Source organism: Dipteris shenzhenensis, chromosome 4, assembly GCF_047967505.1.
Source record: "Dipteris shenzhenensis isolate YYH24624 ecotype China chromosome 4, Dip_SZ_1.0, whole genome shotgun sequence".
In the NCBI taxonomy this organism is placed as follows: Eukaryota; Viridiplantae; Streptophyta; class Polypodiopsida; order Gleicheniales; family Dipteridaceae; genus Dipteris; species Dipteris shenzhenensis.
The window spans coordinates 45,992,426-45,999,861 of record NC_141599.1 but is presented as its reverse complement, the minus strand read 5'-3'; the positions used below and the strand labels follow the sequence as shown (position 1 = coordinate 45,999,861).

General features: G+C 42.8%; 1 pseudogene across 1 annotated transcript; it reads right to left on the bottom strand.

Moving 5' to 3' along the window:
- Positions 1-246: 246 nt before the first annotated feature.
- Positions 247-7,200, bottom strand: LOC147902955 (protein RALF-like 33 pseudogene; annotated as a pseudogene). The gene is made up of 2 exons (XR_015540882.1): positions 6,693-7,200; positions 247-550 (listed from the first exon to the last, which is right to left on the bottom strand). The product of XR_015540882.1 is annotated as a protein RALF-like 33 pseudogene (transcript).
- Positions 7,201-7,436: the final 236 nt, after the last annotated feature.

Genomic DNA, 7,436 nt, shown 5'->3' with positions numbered 1-7,436 from the left:
GGTGTTTGGTTCAAGCCTGTGTGTAGGTGTATAGTCATGTGGGTGGGCAAGAGTGCAAGTGCCCAATGCACAATGGGCGATCAACTAGTAAAACAAACAGAGGTAAAAATGCATTTAATCCTGGACTCTACTTCATTTCAGAAACTTGCCTTGAACTCTGTTACACCAATCAACATCTTTTAATCAAGGATCTAAATGCAAACTTAAAATATCTTAGATAATTAAGAAAATATTATTATGCCATGATACACAGCACAGAAAGATCCAGAAAGCAAATTACAATGATCTAGAGAGTTCCATGAACTAACTCCATGCTATTTCATATTTGCAAATCAATCAACACACGAAAAATACACTTAGGCAGGGCAAACATTAAATCACTAACTCAGTTGAGTGCACCACTGATAATTCCATGATACACTGCACCAATACAGTCTGAAAAATTTTACAAATGGCTAGTTAATTAAACTTTCACAATTGCAATCCAGTGTTCCAAACTGTGAAGAGCTTATTCAAGGAAAGATTTTAAATGCTCCAAATGACCTTGCCACTGCACAAAAAATGACAGATATATTAGTAAAGTTACTAGAAAAGACCATAGCAAACAATATTTATCTCAAAAACTTTCATGTGAGAAGATGTGAACTAAATACTACACAGAGGCAATGTCCAACTATGCCTTTATACATTAACAAAAAAAACTGAGGTAGGAAAACATAAACAAATACCATTGACTGCATACTATTTGTTGGCGAATTAAAAAGGCATTTGTTCATGACTTTTCGCAACTAAATACTACTCAGAGGCACTGTCTAGCTATGCCTTTATACATAAAACCCAGAGACTGAGGCAGTAAAACAAACATTGACTGCATACTATTTGTTGATGTTAGCACACTTCCCGAAACCTGTACAATGTGCTGCACTAGCTCAAAGATTCAAGAGAAACCACTGCTGAGTTTTCCGGCAGTCTTTCAAGGATAAACGCTTCTTTTATGTCCGGAGAGTTTGCTCCCTGGATCCATCGGTCTAACTGTCTGACTGCACTCTCATGCAAAAGCTCCAAGAAATACTAGTGCTAGCTAAGAAAGATCCCACCAGCCATCGTCTGAATCTCCTTTCCAAAAAAGTAATGAAGCTCTCCTAGGTCTATCATCTCAAACTCATCTTGAAGCATGACCTATGTATCTCTTATCTCACTACGATAATCCCCAAAGGTGATAAGACCATCTCGTACCATTATGTAAAGGCTGACGTCTGACAAATCTGAATGAGTCCAATAGTGAAGAACTAATAAATCCTATGATACCTAGCACTTGTATACGCTTCAACCTGCACACCAACCGCTTCCCCTGAACTTCAAAGCTTGGAGGCTGCTCGACATATACCTCCTATTGTATCTCCTCATTGAAAAATGTGTACTTCACGTCCATCTGCAATAGAGGCCATCCAATGAGTTTCTAAGGACAACACCATTCAAATGGTTGTTATGTGGGATGTAGGAGCAAAAGTCTCATCATAATCTAGCCCCTCAGCTTGAGCATACACATTTGCCACAAACATGGCTTGTATTTATCCAAAGTGCTGCACACCTTAAAGATCCACTTGTGCCTATGAGCTTCCACTTCGGTAGTCGTTCATCAAGGTTCCAAGTCTGATTTCACTTAATGGAGTCAATCTCCGACTCCATTGGCTACCATCCATGCAAGGTGCCAGCTGTCTCCTCTAAAGTGCGAGGCTCCACATCATGTGATACCAGAGCTATGTATTCAACATGTGCCTGGGTTTGATTCTGAATGTGTTGAGAACGCCTCATACCATGATCAATAGACTCTCACTTTGGATTTCTGCACTCTCTAGAGATACCATTGGGCAAAGTTTGGGAGGAAGGTGGACTAGAAATAACTAGAGCATCCTGTGAGTCCCTCTCTATATATGGAGAGAAGGGTGCTTAGAAACCCTTGCCTTTGTCTTTTGACTTGGACTTTGGAATATCAAGGAGTGTTGTTGTGGGCCCCTCCTGGATGAAGACATCTTTGCTTACCACGATCATCTTCATAACAAGATCATACAGCAATTTGAATCCAACTTCCCCCTATCCGATCGGGAATATGAGCATGTGCTTTAGAACAAAAAACATGAAAATGCTCAACAAAAGGCTTTTTACCTGAATAAGCTTCCTCTAACGTAACTCACTCGAGTGCTCTTCTTCATTTTGCGACCTCAGCCTTGTAAATCCTTGTTGGGTTCTTTGTCTCCCTCTCGCCATCTCCACAATGACTCTGTCCTTGCACTCCGCTACACCATTTTATTAGAGTAACCAATTGTGATCTATCTTGTAGAAAGATGTTATCAACATACTCTCCACCTATGTCAATTCGAAGAATCTTCAGTCGGCTCTTTCTCTAACGCTCCACCTTTGCCAACTACTATTTCAACCTCCCAAAAGCATACAATTTCTCTTTTATAAAGCACACCCACACCTTCAAACTATAATCATCTATAAATGTGAGAAAATAAACAAGTGCCCACACAAGTCAGAGTGAGCCCACTCTAAGAGTATAGTACTCCTCTTCTAGCTTTGTGGAAAGGGTTCCCAATGTTGCTTTACCTCAAGGCAAGCTATGCAAATGGAAGAACACGGAGAAAGGTTGGGAAGTCCAATCACCATATTCTTATGATGCATCTCTCCCAACTTAGTCAATAGTACATGCCCAAAGCGCTTGTCATTCAATTATGATCACAAATAAAGAATGCATTTATGAGATACAAACTATCGTTTTCAATCCCTAGAGCCACTATATCATTGCTATAGCAATTTCTTACCAAGGACTGCTTGTCATCAAACTCCAACTTGATGGTGTTCTTGGTCATAATAGCAACCCGAAGTAGATTCTTTGCAAGAGCGGGCACATGATTGACATTAGATACAATAATACGCACACCATCATGAGTAGAGAAACGAAGAAAACGAAGAATAGTTTCCCTTTACCAAACACTTCGAATCATCACCGATGGTGACAGCCAACTCACGAGATACGTGTTCAAATTGCAGAATCAGTCCTTGTGTTGGGCACGGTGGTGAGTAGCTCCACTGTCAATGTACCATGGGTACTCTGCAGTACATACACATGCCACCTAATGGACCTTTGCAAAGAGTAAATCGTCCTCTGCAATGTGCGTGCATGCACAGAGAGAGAGAGAGAGAGAGAGAGAGAGAGAGAGAGAGAGAGAGAGAGGGGAACATGCCCAAACTCATCCTCAACTCCAGGCATACCAAAGACTAGCTACTATGACATTCACACTGACGTGATCATCACCCAACAATGGGTGTAGACCATAGTATAAGTATATGCTCTCACACTTACAAATCCACGCACCCACACATACTTGTGCATCTATTTATACAAAGGTCTTTGTACTGAGTTTCCATCGGCACTTCAAAGGTGCACTAAAGGAGAAGGCTTTGCCAAAGTAGACTCCGACTCCTTTGCGTTGTCTGCTTGCTTCTTTAGACATTCCTTGGCATTATGCCCATGCTTCTAACTATAGAAACACCTTCACTTGCTTCTTTGATTCTTCTTTAGCTTTGCCAAAGTAGACTCTGACTTCTTTGTGTTGGTCTGCTTGCTTCTTCAGACAATCCTTGGCATAATGCCCAAGCTTCTAACATTAGAAGCACGTTCGTTTACATCTTGTCCTTCTGCCCGTTCTTTGAAGTAGAAACCCTTGTGGGATTTCCACAGTTGGTCTTGTTCTTTGAGAAATTGCCCTTCCCCTTGGGCCACCAATGCAACTTCATCGCCCCTTAGTACAATTTTCTATGTCTTCTTGAACCAACAAAGTGCTCACTTCCTCAAATGTGAGTGGTGAGCATCGTGCCAAAACTTTCATAAGTACAAGGAAGTTGATAGTGTTGGAATCCGTCAGTCCCTGCTAGTTGCCGCCATGAAGCAACTTAAGGAGCACCAAGTACAAGGGATCCCTCTCCCCCGCCTCCTAGCCACACAAGCCTCCCCACTACCCAAAAAGAGCCAATTGGGATAGTGGGGAGGGTCTCAAACCCTCTTTATATTCAAGGTAGCTCATATGTCACTTTAGCATATCCACGTGTCCAATGCGCATACTAAGGGCCTTTAGCCCCTCATTTTCCATTAACCATGCATATTTCCATCAGGCACCACAAGGGGGTTTCAACCACACCAAGAGCCCCATAGGGCTATACTTCCAACAGATTTAGTAGCATTACAAGTAACTATTGAGAATCCACCTTAGGGGATAGACTACAACCAACTGATCTCAAACTCTTTGACCTCCGTCACACACGCCTTTGCAAGGATGGCAGCTATCTGGATAAGTGGTATCACACTATTTGCTACCAATATCCCCAATGCAAACCAATGCTTGTGCATCCTTCTCCTCCAATCTACGGTCTCACTATCATTTTTGTCTTCATATTTGAGGATCTTTTTCTTTAGCAGCAAGAGACTTCTCCTCACCAATCACCACCTTCCATAGCTTCCTCGCTATGAGCTCAGTCCTTACCTTGAACTTCCACAAAGGATAGTTTGTTCTGACAAGCTTGCTTGCTTCTATGAAGTTTAGACCTGCAAGAGACAATGCCATAAGGAAAAAAAATTGCTCCAAGATAGAGAAGAATAGAGAAGAGAGAAGCTGCCTCTCAGAAGCTGGCTGAACAGAGTGCTACATGAACACCTTGGGCTCTGACATCATGTAGAAATGTAGAGAGAAAGAACAAGGTAGAAAGCTCACACACAATGTACCTTTGTAAGACTAGAATAAGTCCAATCATACAAATTTAGAATTTTTGTTGTTCTAAAGATCAAAAATCTACAAAGAAAATAAAAGAGAAAATGAAAGAGAAGAAAAAACAGGTAAACAAAAACTTTTATGAAAAACAAAAGGAAGACATACTTAGCAAAAGAAAAACGGGCTATTCAGCTCCCCGCTTTTTGTTTTCAGCTCACACACAATGCACTACTCAAGTTTAACTCAACAATCAACTCAGACAACACATAGAAAAACAGAACTGACTATTTATAGGGGCTGGAAAAGCCCCCAAATTGGCCGACCAGCCCTGTTCCAGGCCAACCCAATAAGCGTTTGGCCAACCTGTCCTGCAAACCATAAGTTAGCCAACCAGTTTGCTGCTGACCAGCCTCATCTCTTGCCTGTAAAAGGCACTACTGCAGAATCAGTTCCCTGCCAGTGGGGGCTACTGTACTGTAGCCTCCAGCAGCCATTGCTGCACCTAGGCATAAGGCCTCACATCTCTAAAAACAAATCAAAAAAGGACGCTCTCCAGCCCTGGAGTCTGCCCAAATAAGGGCATCATAACACCATACTCAAATGCCCATTGACGGGGTTCACAGGCAAGTGCTGCCTTTTTCAACAGAAACTAGATCAATCTCTGGAGTTGATATCTTCTATCATAGAAAATGGTAATGCATTTCAGTATCTTTGGTGCAGGCATGCCTTACTATTTCAATAGCTACTGTTTAACTCTCAACCCCTCAAGTAATGTATGAGCCATATTGCCTTGCACATAGTAGTGGATGTATCTTTTTTCTCCAAATCTATAAAAATTCATACAATTGGAAATTGCTTGCTATTGCTCTCTAAGCTATTATCTGCAAGTTAGTCAACAGTGCCAAATCTCATAATTTATCTAAAGTACCTCTAGCCATCTATGAGATAATTGCCTTGAGTATTTCAAGCTGTCCCTCATCGTTGAAATATTTTTGTCATCCACCTCTTGTCCTCATGTGTCATAATTATCTTAAGTATCTTGAGCCATCTTATTTGGATCAACTTACTACACTAAATGCTTATGAGGTAATTGCCTCAAGTATGTCAAGCTTCCCCTAATCGTTGAAATAATTTACCTTCCACCTCTTCATTGTCCTCATGTGTAGGCAAGTTGTTGTGGGATTCATTATGGTGGCTTAAGGCTTACTATTTTACTTGCCTTGCGTTATGATTATAATTCCTCTCTCTTCCCAAGACAATGCATAGCATTCCAAACCCTTCTACTTGAAACCATGGCTTGAGATGCTTTGGCTACATGTAGTCACTATCTTATCCATATCATGAAATCTTCTTGAGGTCAAAGTTGGAATTAGCATTACTCCCATAAAACCAATATTTTGAAAATACTTGTCCGTGTGTACCAACCACAAGGAGCTTTCTCAACATGATACATACCTTTCTTCCACATATAGATGCTCAAGTTCAGGGAGACAGTTATTCAGAGTGAAAGCAATTTAAAAGAAATGTGTTTAGGTGCCAACAGAAAATGATGCAATGAAATCCTTATGACCCGAGAAGAAGTGTAAATCGACAAACTAATAAAGCTGATAAATATGGCCATATTTAAAACCACAAAGAAGGCGGCAAACTCGGTTTGATAGACACCTTAAGCATCTGCGGCCACACAAACAGTCACAGATCAGGTGTACTCAAACTTTCATAAAGAAGGAAGGGCACCTTGAGATATATGAGGCATGCGATAATCGAGGTCACCGGCACACTTTACAGGCAACGCTAGGAACTGAGAGCTATGATGGGGAAAATGTTCACATAGCAACAAAGAGCTGGTTCAAGCAGCAGAAAAACAAACAACGATCCATTTTTGAAACTGCTTCTTCAAGCTGCATTGTCGCAAAGGGTCACCTGTCAGCATGGGGGGGGCGCGCGCGCGCTAACTATCCCGAGCACACCGGGTGATCTTGCTGCAGCCGCGCGTGTAAGGGTTGGCGACTCCGGATCCAGCGCAGTTGTAGTAAGAGCGGCCGGCAGCGGAGCAGGGCACACGGTCAGCGGTCAAGGCGCCATAGCTGATGTAAGTGGAGGCAGCGGCGAGGACACGGCGGGTGAAGTGGGAGTCGAAGAGGAGGTTGGAGGAGAGGCGACAATGGGCGACGGAGGCATCACAGGAGGAAGGGAGGTGGATGGAAAGGTCAGAGGCAAAGGAGGAAGGGGCAAAGAGAAGGACGAGGAGGAAGGCAAAGGGGAAAAGACGCGGCATGGTGCTCGGAGAGCAAGGGAGCCTTTTCTGGCTATGGCGATCTGGAGCTCTTGACGGCGACTTTTGCTTGGTGGCTATGGCGATCGCTCTTGAAGATGAAGGACAGACTGTTCAAATACATTCAAGAGGCCGTTTCAAGAAGCCCGGGGTTGGTGTGTAGAGCCTTTGCGGATGTGTATTTTTTGGGTGTCCCACAGGGACCCCCTTCTCAGTTTTGACCCAAGTGTGTGTGTGTGTGTGTGTGTGTGTGTTTTTTCAAGCCCCAGGGGCTGCTTAGTCGAGTGTTCACAGAGCCAAGAGCATGGCCGAAATATGTGCGCGTGTGTGTGTGCGCACACGCGCTGATCCTCTGTTCAAGCCCCAATCAACTCAACAGTTCCATCTCGTAT